At 42.6% G+C, this 25,543-nt stretch overlaps 1 long non-coding RNA gene across 2 annotated transcripts in view; it reads left to right on the forward strand.

Moving 5' to 3' along the window:
• The window catches only part of LOC148393588 (uncharacterized), a 31,982-nt gene extending 11,616 nt beyond the window's left edge, over window positions 1-20,366 (forward strand). Inside the window, exons 3-4 of one of the 2 annotated variants that reach the window (XR_015860489.1) lie at window positions 7,076-7,173; window positions 17,405-20,366. This is a non-coding gene — a long non-coding RNA (uncharacterized LOC148393588). The remainder of the gene's footprint in view (window positions 1-7,075; window positions 7,174-17,404) is intronic. The other variant, XR_015860488.1, reaches the window with a different exon arrangement.
• The last annotated feature ends 5,177 nt before the right edge of the window (window positions 20,367-25,543 follow it).

The following is a 25,543-nucleotide window of genomic DNA, read 5'->3' on the forward strand; positions in this document are numbered from 1 at the left end:
ATTCAGATGAAGTAAATATTTGAACGGATTAAATATTTAACAAGATTCACTCATCCCTCGAATAATTATGAAGGCGATTTAATCCCCAAAATTGTCCAATTTAACTTTTGACGCGGCCTGACAAAAATAGGAACGGGCCCGCGCCCAACGGACAAATTACTTTTAATTCTACACTAATCCAAACAATCTGATTTAAACAACTTCCTTATTTTATTCAGATGAAGTAAATATATGAACGGATTAAATATTTGAACGGATTAAATATTTAACGAGATTCACTCATCCCTCGAATAATTATGAAGGCGATTTAATCCCCAAAATTGACCAATTTAACTTTTGACGCGGCCCGACAAAAATAGGAATGGGCCCGCGCCCAACGGACAATTAAATTACTTTTAATTCCACACTAATCCAAACAATCTGATTTAAACACCTTCGTTATTTTTATTTATTACGGTACGATTTTATACCATAATAATCACCCGTCCATAAATCAAATTGTCAAATCAACCCCAAACAATCGATAGCACATAGCATACAAATTGGCGCACAACGAATTAGATTAGTATATAAAACACATTTATTGAAGAAACATGAAATTGAATTACAAATCTTAATTCCTCCAAAAACTGAACAACTTCACCCACTGATACCCGTGCAAATAAAGTCATTCAATCCCGGAGTACTTTGATTGCAAACCACAGATCATGAAAGAAGGAAAAGGTAGCTACCATTTGGGTGCTATTTTTTGGTGGAAATAAAATCGAGTGATCAGTTCGATCTTATTTCTAAAATCCAAATTGGGGAAATAGGTTGGCCTTGAGAGGACCGACTGCCCGATGACTGTTCTCCCCCTCGCCTAAATACAGAAAAGTCGTTCCCCTCACCTAGTTCCTCATACAATGTTGTCTAGTCCAATTCTTTTGAGTAAATCCAAGTTAATCCAAGCAAACGATCTTGTGTCTCACACAAAGATCCCAGGGACTTGGAAGAAATCTTGAAACTCGTTCGGGCTTCTTCACGTATGAGCGCTCTTTGGGGGAGATAGTCCCGTAGCTGCCCCTGCCGGTCTTTTTATAGAGTTCTCTCCCCCCCCCTTTCGTCTGGCACCTATGCCCCCCATAGGGTAAGATTGCCCAGGTTCCCACGCTTATACACCTGTTGCTTTACGGCAGCTGTTTCCGCCCTTCATCTGTCCCACGCATTATCTTCCACCAAATGTACAGCTAACACCCTGGAAAGCCCCCTCACTTCCTCTTTTCTTCACTTCCCTTTTTATGACAATAACTCTTCAAAGTTACATTTCAATCAGCCATCCATCCATCCATCCATCTATCCATCCATCCATCCATCCATCCATCATCCATCCATCTTCTTCCGCTTATCCGGGGTCGGGTCGCGGGGGCAGCAGCTTTCGGAGGGACTCCCAGACTTCCCTCTCCCCAGCCACTTCATCCAGCTCATCCCGGGGGATCCCAAGGCGTTCCCAGGCCAGCTGAGAGACATAGTCTCTCCAGCGCGTCCTGGGTCGTCCCCGGGGTCTCCTACCGGTGGGACATGCCCGGAACACCTCCCCAGGGAGGTGTCCAGGAGGCATCCTGATAAGATGCCCGAGCCACCTCATCTGGCTCCTCTCAACGTGGAGGAGTAGCGACTCTACTCCGAGTCTCTCCCGGATGACCGAGCTTCTCACCCTATCTCTAAGGGAGAGCCTGGACATCCTGCAGAGAAAACTCATTTCGGCCGCTTGTATCCGGGATCTCGTTCTTTCGGTCACGGCCCATAACTCGTGACCATAGGTGAGGGTAGGAGGGTAGATCGACCGGTAAATCGAGAGCTTTGCCTTTTGGCTCAGCGCGCTCTTCACCACAACGGACCGGTATAGGGTCCGCATTACTGCCGACGCTGCACCGATCCGCCTGTCGATCTCGCGCTCCATCCTCCCCTCACTCGTGAACAAGACTCCAAAATACTTGAACTCCTCCACTTGGGGCAGGATCTCATCCCTGATCCGGAGAGGGCATTCCACCCTTTTCCGATCGAGGACCATGGACACGGATTTGGAGGTGCTGACCCTCATCCCGACCGCTTCACACTCGGCTGCGAACCGTTCCAGCGAGAGCTGGAGATCACGGCCTGAAGAAGCCAACAGCACCACATCATCTGCAAAAAGCAGAGACGCGATGCTGAGGTCCCCAAACCGGACCCCCTCAACGCCTCGGCTGCGCCTAGAAATTCTGTCCATAAAAATTATGAACAGAATCGGTGACAAAGGGCAGGCTTGGCGGAGTCCAACCCTCACTGGGAACGAATCCGACTTACTGCCGGAAATGCGGACCAGACTCTGGCATCGGTGATACAGGGACCGAACCGCCCCTATCAATTGGCTCGGCACCCCGTACTCCCGAAGCACCCTCCACAGAACCTCCCGAGGGACACGGTTAAAGCCTTCTCCAAGTCCACAAAACACACGTAGACTGGTTGAGCGAACTCCCATGCCCCCTCGAGAATCCTGCCGAGGGTGTAGAGCTGGTCCACTGTTCCACGGCCAGGACGAAAGCCACACTGCTCCTCCTGAATCCGAGGTTCGACCTCCCGACGGACCCTCCTCTCCAGCACCCCTGAATAGACCTTACCGGGGAGGCTGAGGAGTGTGATTCCCCTGTAATTGGAACACACCCTCCAGTCCCCCTTCTTAAAGAGGGGAACCACCACCCCAGTCTGCCAATCCAGAGGCACTGGCCCCGATGTCCACGCAATGTTGTAGAGGCGTGTCAGCCATGACAGCTATTAGCCATCATTCGAACATCTACTCAATAACCGTCTGAAAAAACTTTCACATAAAAGACGTCTAAAAGACGTCTATGCCATAGGCGTCTATATTTGTTACACTTTTAGACGTGTTTTAGCCGAGACGTCTGGTTAGCATATAGACTTCTAATAGACGTCTATTAGACGTCGAAATGCTCACAGACTCACGAGACAAAGGAGTTTGCTTTAGTGAGAGGATAATTTACTCACATTGGCACCCGAATTGTGTGTGGGCTCAATGGTGATGTAACGGCGAAAGATCGCCAGTAGGGGGCAGCCTTACCCTTTTGGCGGGAAAATGACTGTAGCAGACGGATTCTGCGGAAATAGCACAGCAAAGTAATTGATTAATTATAATTTTGCTGTGTAGTAAAAGTGTCGTCAAAAATTTGGAATGCAAAGAATAACGACAAAATAGGTGCTATATAGCTACTGTGGTACAGTGCAACTTCTGGGTTTTAAATGGTGATTGTAGAGTCTGACAGCAGTGGGAAAGAAGGACCTGCGGAATCTTTTCTTCCTACACCGTGGGTGTAATAGTTTGCTGCTAAAGGAGCTGCCCGGGGACCGCACAAAGTCATGGAGGGGGTGAGAGGTGTCGTCCATGATGCAGGGATGAGAATCATCCGCGGATTTCCGTGTTTTTTTCCGTCGGGAGTCTAATTTTCGTGAATCGAGTAGATCCGTTGAGGAAATTGTTTTTATATTGGGGGGAGCGGCTGGCAGCAGTATTGCGACAACCGCCGCCTTATTTTCAGCAGCATTTTGGCGCTACTTTCGTCACATCATTTGCCTACTCATTTGCCTAATTAGCAAAAGTTTTAGCCAGCATGGCGAAAGTTTTAGAGAAAAAAGACGAGGATCGTGCCAGGGAAATAGACAAGTCGAGCGGGATCAGGAACTGATTCAGATGGGCATGGCTCGAGAGCAGCGTCATCTTACAACTCGGAACACAAAGACGCTCTTAAAGCTATGCGACAGTGAGCACCCGGCGCGCTGCGGTTGCAAGATCGGACTAAATTAAGCTACCTGCGCAGTGAGGTCCACTTCAATTTTGGAAAGTACATCAGGACTTTAAAAATATTTTCTAAATTTCAGCGACGGGGCTGTCACAATAATGCGGTCAGCGCGGTGCAGTTGCACGGTCGGCGACGCGCTATGTTTGCGCGTTCGGCGGTGCGCTGCAGTTGCACGATCGGACAAAATTAAGCTCCCTGCGCACTTAGATCCACTTGAATTTTGGAAAGCACCCGATGACGGCTGGGATAGGCTCCAGCACACCCGCAACCCCCGTGGGGACTAAGCGGTACAGAAAATGGATGGATGAATGGACATCAGGAGTTTAAAAATATTTTCTAAATTTCAGCGACGGATCTGTCACAATAATGAGACCAGCGCAGTGCAGTTGCGTGGTCGGCGACGCGCTACGGTTGCGCGTTCGGCGGTGCGCTGCAGTTGCGCAATCGGACTAAAATGTGCAAATGAAAAAATGCTCAAAGTCTTGGAACGTATTAAAAAAATTCCATTATTTGTTATGGGAAAATAGATTCGGAATTCCACCGACTCGCTTCTCGAACCGCCTTCTGGAACGGATTGTGGTCAAAAACCGAGGCTTGACTGTATTATATTCACCTTGGGAGCCCACCAAGCAGGAATATTGTAGGCCCTGTGGTCCCCATTAGGGGCCTGTGGCCCCTGCAGCCCCCAATGGGGGCCTGTTGCCCCCGGCCCACTGCGGCCCCCATTGGGGGAGCCTGCGGCCCCTGGGCCCCTGCGGCAAGTGGCCCCCAGACCCCGGCTACTTTTCAGTATTTTTTTTTCATTTGCCGTTGTTGGGTTGACAACATTTATCTGAAATCAATCTCGGAGACGGTAGGTCTTTCTTGGCTTAGCGTTTTCTCCTGCGCAGAAGGGCGGACCCCAGACACACGCAGCAAGTGTGGCTGTGATTCGCACTTTGCTCTGAGTTTAGCCGTGCCTTTATTGAGAGAGAAACAAAGGGGCAAGTGTACATGATCGAATAGGTTTCCAAACAGGAAGGACATTCCATAGTTATATCCCATTCCCACAGAACAAAGGGGATACTCTTATGGACGGGGCAGTATGGACGTCTCATGACCATTAGCTTAACAAAGACGTAGGGAATACATCGCTTGGGAATACATCGCTGTGCCGTACTCATGACTTCATCTTAAATAAGACCTTTGTCTGCTTCAGCCATCCCATGACAATCTCATGATCTGTACATGTCTAGCTAACTGTGGGGCTTATTGTATAGCGCGGCTAATGACTCAAGTCATTAGCCGGCCATATGCCCCCAAGACATTTCCACGAGGCCAGATGGTCACATACTGCGGAGAATCTTGCACAAAAAAGTAGTTACATAGAATCCAATGATAAAAAGTATATCATTTCCAACAGCCTCATCCCTGGTTGGCTCGGTACCCCGTACTCCCGAAGCACTCTCCACAGAACCTCCCGAGGGACACGGTTAAAGCCTTCTCCAAGTCCACAAAACACACGTAGACTGGTTGAGCGAACTCCCATGCCCCCTCGAGAATCCTGCCGAGGGTGTAGAGCTGGTCCACTGTTCCACGGCCAGGACGAAAGCCACTGCTCCTCCTGAATCCGAGGTTCGACCTCCCGACGGACCCTCCTCTCCAGCACCCCTGAATAGACCTTACCAGGGAGGCTGAGGAGTGTGATTCTTTTGGAGTTGGAACACACCCTCCGGTCCCCCTTCTTAAAGAGGGGGACCACCACCCCAGTCTGCCAATCCAGAGGTACCGTCCCCAATGTCCACGCGCTGTAGAGAAATGTCAACCAGGACAGCCCCACAACATGCAGAGCCTTTAAGAACTCCGGGCGGATCTCATCCACCCCCGGGGCCTTGCCACCGAAGAGTTTTTTAACTACCTCAGTGACTTCGACCCCAGAGATTGGAGAATCTGCCTCAGTGTCTCCAAGCCCTGCTTCCTCAATGGAAGGCGTGTAGGTGGAATTGAGGAGGTCTTCGAAGTATTCTCCCCACTGACTCACGACGTTGAGGTCAGCAGCACGCCATCCCCACTGTAAACAGTGTTGACGTTGCACTGCTTCCCCTTCCTGAGACGCTGGATGGTGGACCAGAATTTCCTCGAAGCCGTCCGGAAGTCATTTTCCATGGCCTCACCAAACTCCTCCCACGCCCGGGTATTTACCTCAGCAACCGCCGAAACCGCGTTCCGCTTGGCCATCCAGTACCTGTCAGCTGCCTCCGGAGTCCCGCAGGCCAAAACGGCCCGATCGGACTCCTTCTTCAGCTTGACGGCATCCCTTACCGCCGGTGTCCACCAGGGATTGCCGCCACGACAGGCACCAACGACCTCACGGCCACAGCTTCGGTCGGCCGCCTCAACCATTTTAAAATAAAAAAGAGAAATTTTAATTGAAGAGAACTTTTTTGAGTAGGAAAGGTTCCTTTAATAATTTAATATTTTATGTTTTTGTGTGTTGTGGGATGACAGTTTATCTGTAATGGTGCATGAATATCAAGTCTGTGCTTGTGGTGTGGCGTTTGTGTATGTGAATGGTTAAAGTGATTCAAAGTTGGGGTGATGTGATCACAGCAGAGGATAAAATTCCTCTCACCGGAAAAATATATAGATAATACAGATTTGAAAAAGCAAGAATGATCAGGGCTAATTTTACACTAAATCTGGGTTCAGGATTACTCTGGGGCACCATTGATAACAATAGACTTCAATGGAGTAGGCCCATTTCAAGATTGTGACCAGACGTGACTATACCAGCATTGACCATCAAGACTCTGAGCCAAGACAGTGTATGACAACAACTCTGGACTTACCTGAGTGTGACGAAATGCATGTGACGGAATTTGTGACGACCTGCTCTGTTTTGATGTTTTACCTGATTGTATTGCACCCTCTAACCGCAACCCAGGGTGCAGATTGTGCTTTATTTGTGGAACTTGTATTTACTTTAAAGGTTGTCAACTCCAGTCTTGGAGAATTTTGTGTTATGTCTGTGAAAATGTATTGACAACTAACCCCTTACTTTTCATAATGAGTTTGTAAACGTGGTCGTTTTCAGGACAGGCTCGGCAGGCTCCAGTTTTCAATTTGATACGTTTAACGTGTCCGTTTGTGGATTATCTTTTGCGTATCATTGTGAATTTTACTTTTACTTTTTGGTATTATGGATGTTTATTGTGAGGAGAGCTGCATGCACAGCTACAAGAGGGTGATGGCTTTTGTTCATACAGCAATGTGAGAGGCTGCCAGTCGAGTTTCAGGGACTGAGAATTGGTGATTCCTGGCCAGGATGGCATCTGGAGGTACACCGAAGTCCAGCTGGCAATTGGTATGTTACCATGGACATTGTTATTTTTACTTTTTATCCATAGTGACACATTTTTTAGAATGTGTCAAAAGAGGGAGGGAAAAAAACAAAAAACAAAGAGGGGAATTGTGAGATTTTAAGTCTTTTCAGATTTGATGGTTTTTAAGTCTTCAACATGCTAGACGGAGGAGAAGAAGCAGCTCAGCAAAAATGAAGTGAATGGGAGACAACATCGTGAAATGGAGTCAAAGCGTGGTAACAAGGGGGGAGAGTTTTAAAATAGTTTATAATAAATTATAGACCTTCACAAGATAAAATCAAATGGGTGGGAGAGTATTAAATGTAAAAAATTGGAGCAATAACATACAGACTAGAAAACAAAATTGGGAACAGGTGGATAATTTAAAGCGGGTTTTGAAGGTTAAAGTTTGAATGACACAACAAGACCAAGGAGATTGTTGTTGACTTCCGGAAGGGTCGCACCCAACACCTGCCACTGACCATCGACGGTGCTGTGGTGGAGAGAGTGAGCAGTACTAGATTCCTGGTGGTGCACATTGTTAGAGATTTGCTCACTCAAACAATATTTTGCAAGAACCATACGGGAGACAAGCAAGTCTTTTTAGACACCTGCAGGTGGAGAGTTCACTCACTCCAGAATGAAGTCTGAACCCTCGTTCCTGCGAGGGGATATTTATTAAGAGAAACAGAGTGGGGGTTTGGGTAAACTGGCTAAAGCCCTTGTCCTCTAGCCTAAACATGTCAGGGGATGTTTTACGACCTTGTGATAAGGAGGACAAGGTATGGTATTTATTACCTGTTGCATTCCAACATAATCCTATGATGAAGATAACCTGGAAAACCCTAACATCTCCCTCCTGATTTATCATATGATTATGCTACCCCAAACAACAAAGAGAAGTAAAAAAACATATATACGTGTAATGAAGAAAGCAGAATGGTAAAAATAAAAACAACAAACAATGATAGCAACACTTTCCAGTGAAGATGAGGCATTACCTCAATACCCCAAATCAAACTTATTGTGTAAGCGAAAAACCTGCTGGCCAGATGTTATTAGCAGGAAAATTCTTACACGGCCCCGTTGCCACAGGCGACCAGAATGCTATCAATAATAAAAAAATAAAAAGAAAAACACAGAAACAGTACATCATTGTATCCATCACTTGCGAAGCATTTTCGATGGTCAAATCATCAAGTTTCTGTAAAACATGCTCAACAGAACAGCATCTACGCAATCCATGTTTCATTATCGTCATCACATCCGTCATCTCTAAGAAGTTGTATATGAACCTGGGCTACAGTAGAGGACACAAACTTCGACACAGCAGACTTCAAACATGGGATAACGCAGGTCGTAAACAAGCACAACACCACCAGCACAACAAGCACAGGAGACAGCAATTTCAACAGCAGTTGCCACCAGTTGCCAGAGAATAGCCATGAAAATAATTCAAACTGATGTGGGACCTTGTCTTTAGACATGGCCTGCTGTAAGTTCTTCAGCGAATTCATGGCGTCGTTTATGTGGGTGTCATTTTCTCCTGGTATGTATGTGCAACAATGATGTGGCACACACCACCTTGCGCTGCCGTCAACAAGTCCAGAACCATCCTGTTTTGCAAGACCATCAGTCTAATAGCCTGAATCTCTCTATTTTGTCCATCGTTGACTTGCAGTGAGAGATTCACAAAGGATTGAAAACGATAGTTCAGTGTCTCGATGAAGAGCGATAGTTTCCCAACCCCAATCTGAGGAAAGAGCGCAAGGACAACTTTGTCTCCGACGGACCATACTTTATGGTCATCTGGAACGTTCGCACCCCAGACAGGGTCATGAGGGTCAAAGGTTGCAACTGCCCTGCGTCGACGTCCAGTAGAGTTATGTGCTCCTGTCAACAAATGGTGTCGTATCCTGTAGGTGTGGTCTGTCACCCACACTGGTGCACACACTCCTGTCCAGTTGGCGGGCAGCATCGGATAAACCTTGTGACCACAAAGCCACCAGCCATTCTGAATGAAGTATGTTCCATTCGATTTTGTAGCCATGTTGGTTGGAGAGCCCTCACACCTTGAAAACGGCTCTCTCATCCTGGCACACAGCGGTGATGTCCAAAGCTCCCATCCAGTTTCCTCCTGGAGAGCAGTCGTCGTTAATGCATTTGTGGGTGCTGCAACCTTGGATGCAACATGTGTAGTCAGCAAGACTTGGAATGGTCCCTCCCGTCGTGGCTGGCCCAGTTCCTTCTTTTGATGACCTCGATGTAGACCCAGTCTCCTGGATTGATGGGGTTGTCGACCTGTGAGGAGGAAAGATCAAGCGGTAGTAAATTTGTCTTTGACACAGTTTGAGCGTCCTGATCATATAATCTGCCAAGGACTGCTCTTTATCTGTTGCTTGCAACTCTCGTAGTCAATTGTAGTGCCCATTTAACTGGTAAATAGGAGTGTTTGCGGGAAGAGTTTGAACACCTCCTAATGATTCCCTTTAACCAAAAACTATTTATGACAGGGGCGTTCCCATTTATTGCCTCCTGGTTTGAAAGAGATTGTCTTACCCATGCCTTCTTTCTCCTCACACGCTCGCACCCACACAGGGTGTGAACACACACACACACACACGCACACACACACTCACATCTGCATGCACACATACACAAAACGGCATACAAAGTTCAGACGAACGACAACAAGACTGTCACAATTTTACAGAGATTACTCACAAACAGAACACACAGACAAAGGGATTCTAATCCATCTCTCATGTAGCTTCTTTTGATAGAATCTCCTATCGGTAACTGTATAGCAGACGTTTTAGCATATAATCCCATACTCTGCTCTCTCGCTTCTACTTTTTCATGTCGGTGCAGTCGTAGGTGGCCCCTATTGCAGTCATTGTCTTGTTAACTGTCGCCGTGTGACTCCTATGCATGATTGTGTGAATGTCAAAAATTGAACGTACCTAACTTTCTGACCATCCAACCTCCACTGTGGTACAAAAAACCTTACTATTGTATTGAGTAGGTACATTGAGCAACCTAGCTTCCTCCTGACTGCCAAATGTCCTGTTCTAAAATTTATATAACTCGACCTCTACGTCTTAAGGTTGATGAGCCAAAATATCAGATCTAGCTCTTGTTTCCTACCGTTTTAGCCTATTTGTTTTATCCAAATCCGTTCAATCTCTGATTATAATGTTTTTCTCTGTAGCCCTACGTATTTTTCAAATTTTTATTTATTTATTTATCAAATCTCCTCAGTTCTGTCAAACTCAGTGCACAATGAACCTCCCTTCCACTTTGAACCAAGCTTCACCAAATTTGGTAACGCCGTACCAAGGAGTGCGATTTGGTTGTCAGACACTCCAAGTCCATATCTTTTTGCCGCACTTCACCCTCTCAAGTTGGTGTTCTTTTGTTGTTGCTTCTGAGCGACCCCATCCATCACTCTTGAATGAGTCCATTGTTCAAATGACTCAATTTTCATCATTGTGAGTTCCTCCGCTTTTCACTGTCTTTTCCGTCCCCGAGGATGTTGTCTGTCCTCTGGAGTGTACTTGTCACCCTCCAAGCACAACAGCAGTCTTTTCTTGTCCTTCGCCAAAGGTCAAAGGTGCTTCAGAGCCAGGCACCATTTTGTAGTTGTTCACGGCTGCAGGCGAAGTCTCGGATTGAGTTTCAGGGACCCTGACACTGAGAATGACAGGCTGGGACATCAAACTTGTAAGACTATCTCCAAATGTAGCTGCTTCCATCAATTTGCTGGTAACATTTGTTTACCAAACTTCAAATTCTTCTAATAACAGCGGTCTCGTTTTTATATCGTGAATCCTGCAACTCATCCTATTCTTGAGCTACATTTTATCTATAGTTCCAATTTAATCAGACAGTATGTTGTCTTCAGTATCATTATTGAAAATCAACTCATCGAGGTCTGCGTTCGACATCAAGCCCTGATCTGTATGTCTTGACCTCTCACATGTTATTGTCATGCTTGCTCAAAAATGTGACTTAGAGTATGGTGTTGTGAATTCTCAATCTCCCCAATGAAATTGGATCCCACCTCGTAGTTCTTATCGTTCTCATGTTCCTGTTAGCCTGCAATTGTCCAAATCAAAAATGTTTTCTTTTAACTGTCTTTCTTTTGAACCTCTAAATCTCTCGTGTTGCTAATCTATCTACACCAGAACAAAAAATTTACCACAGTATAACACCAAATGTATTCGAAAATTCATTGTCATAAAGTGTTGTATTCTTACTATCTTCCACTATCTGTCCTACTCACTCCCTCCTTTTGAGGGTTGGCAACGCCCATGCCTCACACCTTGACAAACTTTTTGGGAGAATGCGTTCTGTACTACATACGATTCCATCATCATTTAGTTTGACTTCCTTTCCAAAACGCTTCTCAATTTCTCAGTTCACACCTTCAACATGTGTTACTGGTTCTCCAGTTTTTTCTCTAGTTAATTATCAATCCAAAAGCTACGTGTTTCTTTCTAACATTCAACCTGCTCAAAATCACTCTTTCATCAAAGTCGCTCTACTAATTTTCTATAGTAGTCGCCAACGACTTCAACCATTCAACCTCTCATTCAGGCAATCATTCATCAATGCTCATCATATGCATCTCACACAGTCTCCAAAAAGGAGTCATACTATCACATTGGTCCCAATTCATCCAAGCTTACCACACAACATTCATATATCATTTTCAACTCATGTTTCCTGGTAGAACAATCCACCAGTCCAAAAAAAACTTAACTAAAACAAACAACTGGCAAATTAATCTGAATTTTTTCTTTGTTTTTAAATTTGAAGAACTCAATCTCTCAGATTTAGCTTGCATTTAGAATTTTGTATAATCTTATAACACAACCAATCAATTATTCCTATTAAATGTAGCATTGCAAAATCTTAAATTCACAATTTAGCTCCTTCCAATTCCTGAAAGCATGTTCTGTTTTCTCATGTGGGCTTGACACTTAACATGCACTAGTGTGGATTAGTTTCTGCTCGCAAACAGACTTCTCTCTTTTCCTCTCATTTTTTTTTCGTCAAATTGTTTCTGTTCTGCGGTGTAAATTGAATAGACAACAGTCTAGCAAATTTCTTTATACTAAAAGTTTAGCCAATCTTCATCAATTTGGGACTTTAACTTTAACTTTAACACATACGCACACACATGCACAGCTCTCGTGTGCGGAAGGTAGGTCTCAGCAACAATGATTCGTCACAGGCTGGCCATTTCCTGTGGTCGATCATGAGCTGGTCCCTCCCATGCACACGAGGACAGCACATTCTAATTTTATTTATTTATCTTCTAGAAGCAAGTTGCATTTCTTTACCACTTGATTTGCATATTTTAACTTTAGTGTAACACAAATTGATCTCTAGTCATTTGTAATTTGCCACCTTATTATTATTATTATTATTATTATTATTATTATTATTATTATTATTATTATTAAACTCCTCTTGCCCCTCGCTTGAGCCGCGGCTTGAGCTGCGGCCTTGCACCCGCTCACAGGGGCCTTATTGTGTCCTGGTCTGACGAACACTTATGACCTCATCAGTTTTCATCTTTCTAGCTTTTGTCTCTTGAATTTGTTCTCATCTCTTTGTGAAGATTTCAACCACACTCTAGCACTTCTACTACTTCTTCCACATTTCAAATTTTCTTGTACTCCATACATTTTCTTCCACTTCACCACTTGCCATGAACTTCTCATCTCAAAGAAGAGCAGAGCAAGAGATTTACCGTTCTTATTTCCCATCTTAATTTTAGTAGTTTAAGGTTTTACAATTTTTTTTTTTTTCAAATTTTTTTTCTTTGAGGATCCTCAATGCAGGTTTAAATTGACCTTTCAACAAATTACTAGCCTGTACTAATGCCGTGGATCAACGCTAGAACTGCTATTTAGTCAATTTATCCTACCAGTCACACTCTCAATCACACAAACTCCAGCGCTTTTTTTTCTTTCAGGCCTATCCAGGGATGGGTGTAAAACCCTCCCAAACAGCTTTGGAAAAACGGACAAAAGAAAAAATCTACGCCCTTCTTCAATTAAGAAAAAGAAGCTCTGTTTTTCTTAGCCCGTTTCTTCCACTGGGACTTGAACCCAAGCCAGATCCCTCAGCTCGGAAAAACAGACAAAGAAGAGTCTACACACTTCTTCGATGAACGAAAAAGAAGCTCTGCTTTTCTTAGCCTGTTTCTTCCACTGGGACTTGAACCCAAGCTGGCTCTCGTGCACCTCTACGTGTTACGCGTTTAACAACACAACACAACTTCAGGCCCTTAACTTACTTGTCCCCTGGTTCGTTGCACTGCCGGGTCCCGTCAATCCAACTCTGTCAGACGAAGGCAGACCTAAGATGCTGGCCCAGCGAAGAATTTCCTTCCCAGGTCTTTCTTTATCAGGTCCGGCTAGTGGACGCTGGCCCGTCGACGGTGTACAGCGCGTCGTCCTCCGTCAGCCAGATGATGGGTATGAGAGATCCCGGGTTTCGGCACCAAAATGTTAGAGATTTGCTCACTCAAACAATATTTTGCAAGAACCGCACGGGAGACAAGCAAGTCTTTTTAGACACCTGCAGGTGGAGAGTTCACTCACTCCAGAATGAAGTCTGAACCCTCGTTCCTGCGAGGGGATATTTATTAAGAGAAACCGAGTGGGGGTTTGGGTAAACTGGCTAAACCCCTTGTCCTCTAGCCTAAACATGTCAGGGGATGTTTTACGACCTTGTGATAAGGAGGACAAGGTATGGTATTTATTACCTGTTGCATTCCAACATAATCCTATGATAAAGATAACCTGGAAAACCCTAACACATATCAGTGAGGACCTCCCCTGGACCACCAACACTGCATCACCGGCGAAGAAAGCTCAGCGCCGCCTGTACTTCGTGTGGAAACTCAGGCGAGCAAGTGCTCCTCCGGCCATCATGACCTCATTCTACCGTGGCACCATTGAGAGCGTCCTCTCCAGTTGTTTCGCTGTGTGGGGTGGTGGCTGCACTGAATACAACATGAAGGCCCTGCAGCGCATAGTGACCACAGCTGGTAAGATTATTGGTACTTCACTCCCCTCCCTGAAGGACATTGGGTTAGGGTTAGTGTGTGATGTGAGTGACCCCGCTCACTCTTTTTTGATCTTCTGCCGTCTGGGAAGAAGTACAGGAGCCTGCGCTCCCGCACCACCAGACTCAGGATCCTGAACTCTCTCCCCCCTCCTGCGTAATGTCCTGTACTTTTGCGTTATATTCTGACTGTCTGCTGTATCCACACTTGCTCCATTTTTGCTCCTCTTATGTATTATGTTATTTGTTTGTTTGTTTATGAATTATTTATTCATCGCTCTTATTTATTCATTGTTTTTGCCTTCTTGTTTTTACTTTTTGTGTAATTTACTTGTATGTAAATTGTGTCTTATTACCGTGGGATAGTGGAAAGCGTAATTTCGATCTCTTTGTATGTCTTGGCATGTGAAGAAATTGACAATAAAGCAGATTTTAACTTTGACTTTTGACTTTGACTCATTTGCAGGATACACAAGGGGGGATTGATAAATTGAACAAATTTAAGAAGACTGCAGGAGTATTATGTTGAAAATAATTGATCATTTAAACAGTGGCGTGATTGGGACATGAGACAAAGAGAAAAGAATGAACATACATACAAATAAATACAACAATTTGTTTTCCATATAAAATGGTGAAGTTTGGGTTTGAAGTACATACGTAGTAGCTTCGGAGGAGGAAAAACATGATTCAAGATACGTGATTGATCAATGATTGAATGTTAGTAAAACAACGGATTGAATAAATTACGATGACTACGCTTTGAGAAGGCTATCCCCTATACAAAGGTAAAGTAGGAATAGAATTTGATAAAACTGATATGGACATTCACATATTTCATTAGAGTTTAAACTGCTTGCAATACTATTACAAATTAGTTAACACTTGTGATTGATTGATTGATTGATTGATTGATTGAGTCACCGAGTGACAGAATGACCGAGACCAAGCGACTGAGTGACCGAGTGGCTGATCGTTCGATGTCTGTCCGTCTTATATGTACGTTTGTATGTATGTACAGTGGAGCCTCGGTTTTCGACCACAATCCGTTCCAGAAGGCTGTTCGAGAAGTTAATCGTTCGAATTCCCAATCATGTTTCCCCATTACAAATAATGGAAACAAATTTAATCCATTCCAAGCAAAAAAAAAGAAAACGCCTTTGTTAAGCATTTTTTCATTTGCGCATTTTAGTCCAATCGTGCAACTGTAGCGCACCGCCGAACGCGCAACCGTAGCGCGTCGCCCACCGCGCAACTGCACCGTGCTGGTCGCATTATTGTGACAGAGCTGTCGCTGAAATTTAGAAAATATTTTAGAAAATATGTCCTTATGTACCTTCCAAAATTTAAGTGGACCTCAGTGCGCAGGGAGCTTAATTTGGTCCGATCGCGCAACCGCAGCGCGCTGGGCGCTCACTGTTGCTCACTGTCGAGATTCAAGATTCAAGAGTTTTTATTCGCCATGTTTGAGCGTGCCAAACAAGGAATTTGACTTCGGTACATCACAGCCTCTGTTCAAGATTTAGGTGACTAACAACACTCAGGACATGTGAAATATGACAAATATTCTCAAACATCCCTGATCTTAAACTCACAAGAGGGCAAGGAAAAACTCAAAACTCCACCTAGGGGAAATGAGAAACCTTGAGAAGAGACCACAGATGGGAGGGTCCCTCTTCCAGGATGACCAGGTTGCAATGGATGCAGACAGGACACACACAAACAGTGTAGACAGGATGTTATTGCACAGCAATGACTCTGAGACTCTAAGAGAGGTGTGAGTTCATCAGAGCAACATCCTGGGGGAAGAAGCTGTCTCTGTGTCTGCTGGTTTTGGCGTACAGAGCTCTATAACACCGTCCGGAGGCGAGTAGTTCAAACAGACTGCAACCTGGGTCGCATTGCTTAAAAGAGCGTCTTTGTGTTTTAGGATGGCTTTACTGCTCCCACTTGCTTCTTTTGGAGGCATGATTAGAGTTGATGCAATTCTCAGAGTAACGAGCATGTAATAACAAACGAAGTCAGTTGGCATGCGGGTCCTCTCGGCTCATCTCGCGAGGTTCGACAACCGAAATTTCGTCCAACATCCAAAGCAAAAAATTCTCAAATGTTTTGTTCAAATACCAATTTGTTGGAGAACCGGGACGTTCGAAAACCGAGGCTCCACTGTATGTATTTTGTTATTTGTTCATGTATTTTTCTTTTGCATTCTTTCTTCCTCTTCTTTCGGTTGCTCCTGTTAGGGGCCGCAAACAGCAGAGCAATCGTTTCCAAATATTTCTGTCCTGCCACAACAACCAACAAATGTCCTCCACTTCTATAAAATTAGAATGCAACGTCTTCATCGCTGCCACCCTCTCCATTATTTTGGCCAGTTGAGATTTCCAAGCACCACTTCTAACATTCTTTCCCATAACTTCATGCTGTGCCTGATCAACACAACAACACCTCTGTAGCTACTGCAGTCCTGCGCATCGCCGTGGTCTGAAATAAAAAATAGGAACCAGCACCTTTCCTCAGGAATCTTCTCGCTTTTTAAGGAATCTCCCCTGCCATCTCTCCTTGATAGTTCCATGATGCCACTAGAATGTCATCTGGGCCAATTGCCTTTCCATTCTCTATTTTGACAAATGTCTGGGTATGAATTTGATCTATGCTTATTTTCCTCACTCATTGGCGGCCCCACAGAGGGACTTGAAGCGGCGCCACAGAGGGACATGGTGTGTCAGCAGAGGGACCCTGGTGGTATCAATGGTTTTGGTGACCTCAGTTAAACTGAGGTCAACAGAGAGAGTGAAGGAATGGGGTCGAAATACAAAAAGTCCTGCCTAGCTACAAAAACAGATATGCTCAAACCTCACTGAATAAAGTACATAAGCAGACAAGTATATTCACATATTAAATCAATAAAAGAAACAATTTAAGCATATAATTATACCTGCACACCAAACCAATAAAGAAGACATAATTAGACATTTTTATATCTGGTGATGACATGGGTTTTTTAACTTCATGATCTGATATGTATTTTTGTGCACTTTGAAATAACAAACTGACTTCCTGTTTCCTGTCTGGCTGCTGCTGAAAAGTTTGGCTCCTGGCACTTCCACCTTCTTTTTAACTATAACTCTATACTACGGATTTTAACAGGTGATTTTACGGATGATTTCTGTGAGTCCTGATATTTCGTGGATTCACTCTTCCTCGGCCTACACACCTGCTGTGCTGAACCAGCCTGAACCAGAGACAAAGGCAGTCTGACTGAGAATACCCAAGGATCCCACCGCACTAAATTCATCTCATCCCGAACCAGAGGATCAACATGTCCTGGGGCAACAGAAATAACATCAGTAGTGATGGAGATTTTGTCACCGCGGAGGCATTGAAAGCGATGATGGATCAGCAAAAGGAGTTCTATGTGGAAATGCTCAACAGACAAGAAGCAACCTTCATGAACTTCACATAGATGATCATGGAATCCACAACTATAAGAATCGACGGACTCGTGAAAGAGCTTCAGGAGGTAAAATCTAGTCTTCAGTTTTCGCAAGGCCAGATTGATGACCTGAGAGAGATTGAGAAGAAAGTTGGCTCTCTTGAAACACAGCTGCAGGCTCTGCCTTCTCAGTCTACGAACTATGAAAACAATGACATAATTTCCAAAATTGACTATATAGAAAATCAGAATCAACGAAACAATGTCATTATTGATGGTCTACAACAGGACAATTCCTATGAGTCCTGGGCAGACAGTGAGCAGAAGGTCAGAGAGTTCCTCTGCACCAAACTGAAAATTGACTCTAAATCTATTGAAATTGAAAGAGCCCACCGTACTGGATCTGTGAAACAGAACACTGGAAAACCGAGGCCAATGGTTGTGAAATTCTTAAGATACAAAGATGAAAAACTCATCATGACCAAAGCGAGAGCCCATCTTAAGAACACTTCAATTTACGTCAATGAGGACTTCTCTGATCTGTTAAGGAAAAAGAGAGCTGACCTCATTCCTGCAATGACAGGACTGAATCTATGTATCCAAATATCAATGATTTCTTTTTTTACTTTCATTTTTTAACATTTTTCTCCCTAACAGGTTAACATGAAATCGAACATTTTATATAATACTGACCCGGACACAAACTGTTTTTCTCATCTTAAACAAGGTTCTACTGGTATATCTGACTACTATTCTGAGAATGAATTTAAATCCTCTGTCACCTACCAAAATATGAACAGTGATTTTTCCATCATTCACTTTAATGTTCGCAGCCTGAAGGCAAATTATGGCACTTTAGCTCTATGTTTGACTAGTCTTGATTTCTCTTTTAAAGTAATTGGATTAACTGAACTTGGTTGAATGATGACACTGCTGAATTGTATGAATTGAGTAACTATAGCCATATTTATAGATACAGAAATGACCAAGTGGGGGGAGGCGTCTCCTTATATCTTAACTCTAACATGGTATTTAAAGAGAGATCTGACATTTAAAACAATTTTGTGTCTTCTGCTGAAGCTGTCTTTGTTGAAACTGACCAGTCCATTATTGCATGTATCTACAGACCACCTAGCTCTAGCCTGTCTGATTTTAATAGTGACTTAGCTAAGGTTCTTGACACTATTTCTAAAGAAAGGAAAACATGTTATTTAATGGGTGATTTAAATATCAACATTATAGACCACATGAAGAATAATCGAACTAAGGAATTTATTGATACAATGTATTCAGATTTTTTTCATTCTATGATATCAGTTCCAACCAGAGTGACAGAGACGTCTGCCACTCTGATAGACAATATTTTTTACGAATGAGTTGGGTGTAAACCAAACCTGGGCAAATTACGGCCCGCGGGCCACATCCGGCTCTTTGTGCGTCCCTGTCCGGCCCGCATGAGGCCAATCGTAATTTAATAAAAATAAAATAAAAATTGTGTCGTGCGTACAATACAACTGTTTTGCTTTTATTTTGAAAGGCATCGCACTTCCGTGTAGCGTGCGTGCATGTGAGCTGTGTGTGTAGGTGAACAGCGCGAAGTAATGCTGCCCTCAAAATGTGTGCTAACGCGAAGAAAATTTGACAAGGAGCGCTGTGTTTTCAACAAGACATGGACTGCCAAGTATTTCTTTACAGAAATGAAAGGTAAAGCCATTGCAGGAAATGGGGTCAAAATACAAAAAGTCCTGCCTAGCTACAAAAACAGATATGCTCAAACCTCATTGAATAAAGTACATAAGAAGTCAAGTATATTCACATATTAAATAAATAAAAGAAACATTTTAAGCATATAATTATACCTACACACCAAATCAATAAAGAAGACATAACTAGACATTTTTGTTAAGTGGTGATGAGAAAGGTTTTTATAACTTTATGATCTGATATATTTCTGAGCACTTTGAAATAACAAATGACTTTTGATATATTGCCTAAATAGCTTAAAGACCCTTAAGGAACTGTGTAATGCATGCCTGATGTTTTTTCTCTGAATCATGGACACGGCCAGAGTCGTCTTGACCGTTCAGTACTTGATTGTATCTTATGTTTTGACTAATGCTAGATGCCAGTTTTTGATTACTACTGAACGCTCTGCACAGAGGGAAATAGTTTGCCTAACAAAGAAAAGATACGGTTGGAAGCATGATTAAACTAAGAATAAGCAAAGACATGATGTATCAAAAGAACAGCAATAGATTAATGATGTCACAGCCAAAAGCTAACATGATTTCGTACAAAATGACAAAATTAAAAGAATGAGGTACGACAGTGTATGTCCAAGATTGGAGAAGAATGTTCACAGGAAGGTCACGTGGAGATAAAACCAGCAGGTGCCAGAAGGAGCCACCCAAAGACTCGGCCAAAGATGATCGCCAAGGCCGAAAGACGGGAGGGAAGACAACAGCCCCCACCCGAGAACTCGGCCAAAGATGATCGCCAAGGCCGAAAGACGGGATGGAAGACAACAGCCCCCCTCCGCACACACACCGAATCGCCCATAACCAGCACCACTCCCATGGAAGCAAACTCTCCTTCGAACTTGCCCCACCCCGAAGACTCATCACCCATCAATCTCGGCCCACAATGTGCTACTGAATATAAAACTGATCTAACAACCTTGGACTTGGCCTTTTCTGAATGGAGACTTTCCGCTCTTGAAGGGCCCAGCGCTGTATTGTACTTTCCTGAAAACAGAGCTTTTTGTAACAAGAATTGTGATTGAACTCAACCAATCTGTGTAAGTCTAATTTCTGCTTCAGTGTCTTTGCATTTTCCCAAATCTGAAGAAATCAAACGAGCACGCAGTGAGTAAATTGGATAACAGGTGATTGGCAAAGGCTTTTGCCGTGAGGCGCAGATAACGCGCTCCCTAAATTGTGGAAAGAATCCAGCACCATGTGCCTGATTTGTGGTACACAGATCGCTGTGTTTAAAGAATATAATTTGAGTCGCCACTACACGACCAAGCATGAGAAAAAATACATGTGTCTGATAAACAGGGCGCATCAGAGGCTGATGCATTGCTAGCAAAACTGCAAGCCCAACAAGGACTTTTTATCAAACTTCACACCCAGAGATGGAGCGGCTTTGTCATTTGAGGAAAAGTTAAAGAAGTTAAGAATAAATTGCACTGATTAATAATTGTTTTTTTATTTCACCTTTACACCACAATTTCACATAGCTTAATATAAATATAAACAGAATAATTGTATTCTTCTAATTACCAGTACCAACTATTTAAAATAAATAATTTAGTGCATTTTACAACGGAAGAAAATTGAGCAGGTTTAAGTTATCGTAGGTGTGGCCCTCTGACACAACTCAGGTTTTTCATGTGGCCCCATGTAAAAATTAATTGCCCACCCCTGGTGTAAACTGTAAGTCAGGGATTCTGTGCATGGAGGTTGCTGATCACTGTCCAATTTTCTTAATAATATCCAAGAAACACATTGAGCCAACATCAAAATCTTCTAAATATAAGAGAACAGTTAATGTGACAAACACAGCTAAATTTAAGTCAGTGATCAGCAACCATCCATGGACCGATATCCTTCATTCTGTAGACCCACAAGAATCTTACACTCTGTTTTCCCAATGTATCTCTCAAGCTTATGACCTGTGTTTTCCCCTTAGATTGGTGTCTTCCAAACCTCATCATAACCCATTCAAACCATGGATAACGTCAGCCATCATCAAATCTGTAAATACTAAACATAGATTGTACAAAAAATATCTTCTTAGTCCAACACCATTTAATCATGCTCAATTGAGAAACTATAGAAACAAATTGAATCATATTATTAGAGGAGCTAAAAAACATTACTACAAAGAAGAGCTTTCTAAACATAAAAATGACATGACTATGTTGTGGAAAACAATTAACTGTATCTTCAACAAAAACAAAAAATGCAAGAAACTATTTAAAGAATTCCAGGCTAAAGGAGGGCTCATTTTTTACCCTCAGGAAATTGCAAACAATTTCAATAAATTTTTCTCAGAAGTTGGTCCAACTCTGGCCTCAAAGATCTCACATAGTGACCATAATCCCCTCGGATTCATGAATTCTCCTATCCTATCATATGAATTTCTCAGCTGTTTCTAAAGATGAGGTTCGGAAGACACTAGAGAGTCTGAAAGATTCTTCTCCAGGTTGTGACAATATTGACAGTAAATTATTGAAAACCATCCAGGAACATATTGTTCAGCCTTTAACTCAGATTTTCAACCTTTCATTAGACCAAGGAACAGTTCCTTCTGAACTAAAAATAGCCAAAATCATCCCAATTCATAAAGATGATGACCCAGCCATTTTCAATCATTATAGACCTATTTCTGTTTTTCCTGCTATATCAAAAATTCTTGAAAACCTTGTTTACCATAGATTAATTGAACATCTCAACAAATATAATATTTTATATACACACCAGTATGGGTTCAGGAAAAAAACATTCGACTTACATGGCCCTCTTACATTTAGTAAATGAAATATATAGTGCGAGGAATAGAAAGGAAAACACAATATGTATTTTTCTGGACTTATCTAAGGCATTTGACACGGTCAATCACCATATTGTATTGCAAAAAACTGTCTCATATTTGAGTAAAAACTAATGCGCTTCTCTGGTTCAAGAGTTATCTATAAGACAGACAACAGTTTGTATCCTACAATGGAATCAATTCTGCCTTACTTTATATGCAATCCGGAGTGCCTCAAGGATCAATTCTTGGGCCTTTGTTATTTTTGATATACATTAATGACCTGTCAAATGTCTCAGATAAACTGTCCAAAATTTTATTTGCAGACGACACAAGTGTCCTGTACTCTCACAAAGATCCCAACACCATTATAAGGGTCTTAAATGAAGAACTTGGTAAACTGTCTATTTGGTTTCGGTGCAACAAATTATCACTTAATATTAAAAAAAAAAAAAAAACTTCATATGTTTTGGTCTCAAATCTCATATATTTAACAAATCACCAGTAATATATATTGATAACATCCCTATAACTAACGTGTGTTCTACACGATTCCTTGGCATTATGATTGATGTATCATTGTCCTAGAAATGTCATATCATGACTATTTCCACAAAAATGGCCAAGAGCATTGGTATTGTATGTAAAACCCTTCATCTAATCAGCTCTGAGGTAGCCATTATGCTATACTGTTCAATGATCTATCCATATATTTACTATTGTAGTATCGCTTGGGCTAGTACTCACCAGACCAAACTTGAAGCTATATATCGTCTGCAGAAACGAGCTCTAAGAGTACCGTAATTGCCGGACTATAAGCCGCGACTTTTTTCCAAAATTTTGGACCCTGCGGCTTATAGTCAGGTGCGGCTTATATAAGATTTTTTTCGTGATTTTTGTGATGACTTGATCACTTTTACTCTTAACACTATTATATACAGTAAAAGCTACAAAACAAACTGACAAATAACTCGTTTTCAAATCAGACGAGTAAAAACTGGTCAAATATTTCTAAAAAAAGCTATTATTAAAAGTGAAGACAATTTGCAATTCTAGTAATGACACACGAATTTGATGCACAATTTGTCTTCGCGGGCCACATAGAATGATGTGGTGGGCCGTATCTGGCCCCCGGGCCTTGAGTTTGACACCTGTGCTCTAAACCCTTTCTCTTACTCTGCCATATCACTCAGAGATTACACAAAGCAGTGGCGCTGTTTGGACAATCTGCATTGTAATTGTACTAAGTTCATCTTGTTTTTCCTTTTTTTAATCACTTCACTGGTTTCTTTTAAATCAAACAAGTTGTTTGATAATAACTTGTTTGATATAAAAGAAACCAGTGAAGTAATCTGCATTGTATTAAAACCCAATCAATCAGCATTTAAATTCAATTCTTCTGACATTTTGCTCACCAAAAACAGGTTGTAATGAATGTGAACTTTTAATGCATTTTATTCAGAAGGTTACTTTGAACCTTAAACGGCGGCGCGGCGTACTTATGGATTTTTACGGCCTCCGGCCTCCAGGAGGCGCTCTAGCAAGAAGCAAGAACGAGACAGGCGAAGAAGAGATAATGCGCCGAAGAAGACACGCTAGTTTTTGTTTACATTTCGCGCATCACGCGATCAAGACGGACATTACTGAAAGGAAGCCTTTATACACAAACCGTCATCATGGGGGACAAAATAAATGCATATGATGCAGCTTTTAAGCCAAAGGCAGTCGATGTTGATGACATTATCTTGTGTCTACTCTGGAGCGTACTTATGGATTTTTACGGCCTCCGCTCTCCAGGGGGCGCTCTAGCAGGAAGCAAGAGTGAGACAGACGAAGAAGAGATAATGCGCCGAAGAAGACGTGATCGTCTCGCGCATCACGCACACACCCACGTTAACACAAAGACAGGAAGCTTTTATACATAAACCGTCATTATGGGGGATAAAATAAATGAATATGATGCCGCTTTTAAGCTATACGTGTCGCTCGCTAGTTTAATATAATGTAGCACTTCGTGCATGAATAAGATTAGCATGAACAGAACCTCTTCACACTCGAAGAAATGCATAAAACCGACGACGAAAGAGACTGAGAAAGTGTGAGGCGAAGGATATCTAACGCCATTCCAATCGGACACTAAGGAGGAAGACTTGGTTTCAGTGCACAGGAGGAAGATGAAGACGGCTCTTTTTGTACTTTTACTGGTATGTTTTTTTTAACCAGCCCTGTTCGTGCTGTGCTACCGTGTTGCTGCTGTGTAACCGCCGCCATTACCGCCGCGTCTCAGTGACTTTGCTGTGTTAATTCCGTGTTGTTGTGGTATTACTGCCGCGTCGCAGGCAGTGTTTGGAAAGAAATGTTAAGGTATGTTATTAAAGCTTTAAAAAAAACTTTCTGTGTCCAGTCTTTCTTTGCTAATAACTCGCGTGCACACTTCCGCGTTGCTGCGGTACTACTGCTGCGTCACAGGCAATGTTTAGAAAGACATGTTCAAGTATGTTATTAAAACGTTAAAAAGGCTTTCTATGTACTGTCTTTCTTTGTAAAAAACTCGTGTGCAAGTGCGGCTTATAGTCCGGTGCGGCTTATGTAAGAAAAAAAAAGAAATATCCCTGAATTTTAGCTAGTGCGGCTTATAATCCGGTGCGGCTTATAGTCCGGCAATTACGGTAATATGTTGTGTACATCCGACACATTCATCTCAGCCTCTTTTTACTTGGCTAGGTATCCTCACTGTTTTTCAAGTCAATCATCTTCAAATTGGTCTCTTTGTTCATGGCTCATTGGGGAGAACCCTTCCCCTATTTATTCACAACTTATTTAGACATAATTCTCAGGTCAATAATTACCCCACACACAGCTCAAATGACCTCAGACCACCAATAGCCCGTCCAGCCCAAACTCAATTTAACATAGGCTACAGAGGGTCAAAGATTTACACTTTTATGGGACTTGTCTTCTTCTCACCAATTTAAGAAGGCTCTGAAATCCCTTCTCTTAGATACTAAATACTTTCCATATGGTATGCTAAATGAACCTGGATCCATTCATTATTCTCTTTAGTTATAGTTTTGGTGTGTTTTTTTCCCTATTGTTGTATGCCTTATCCCTGTTATAAAATTTTCTTTTTTTCATCTGTATGACATGTATTAGGATGCATATTTCTCTAACCATTGAAATTTTATCTTAAATGTATTCATATTTCTGGAGAATGCCACTTCGCAAGCCCCTGGAGGGTTTTTTAGACATTCTCCATCACATTTATTTAATCTATGTACATTTTAAATTGTTTTTGTATGTGAAAACAAACAAACAAA

Source organism: Syngnathus floridae, chromosome 9 (assembly GCF_059516105.1).
Source record: "Syngnathus floridae isolate MCC-2025c chromosome 9, RoL_Sflo_1.0, whole genome shotgun sequence".
Taxonomy (NCBI): Eukaryota; Metazoa; Chordata; class Actinopteri; order Syngnathiformes; family Syngnathidae; genus Syngnathus; species Syngnathus floridae.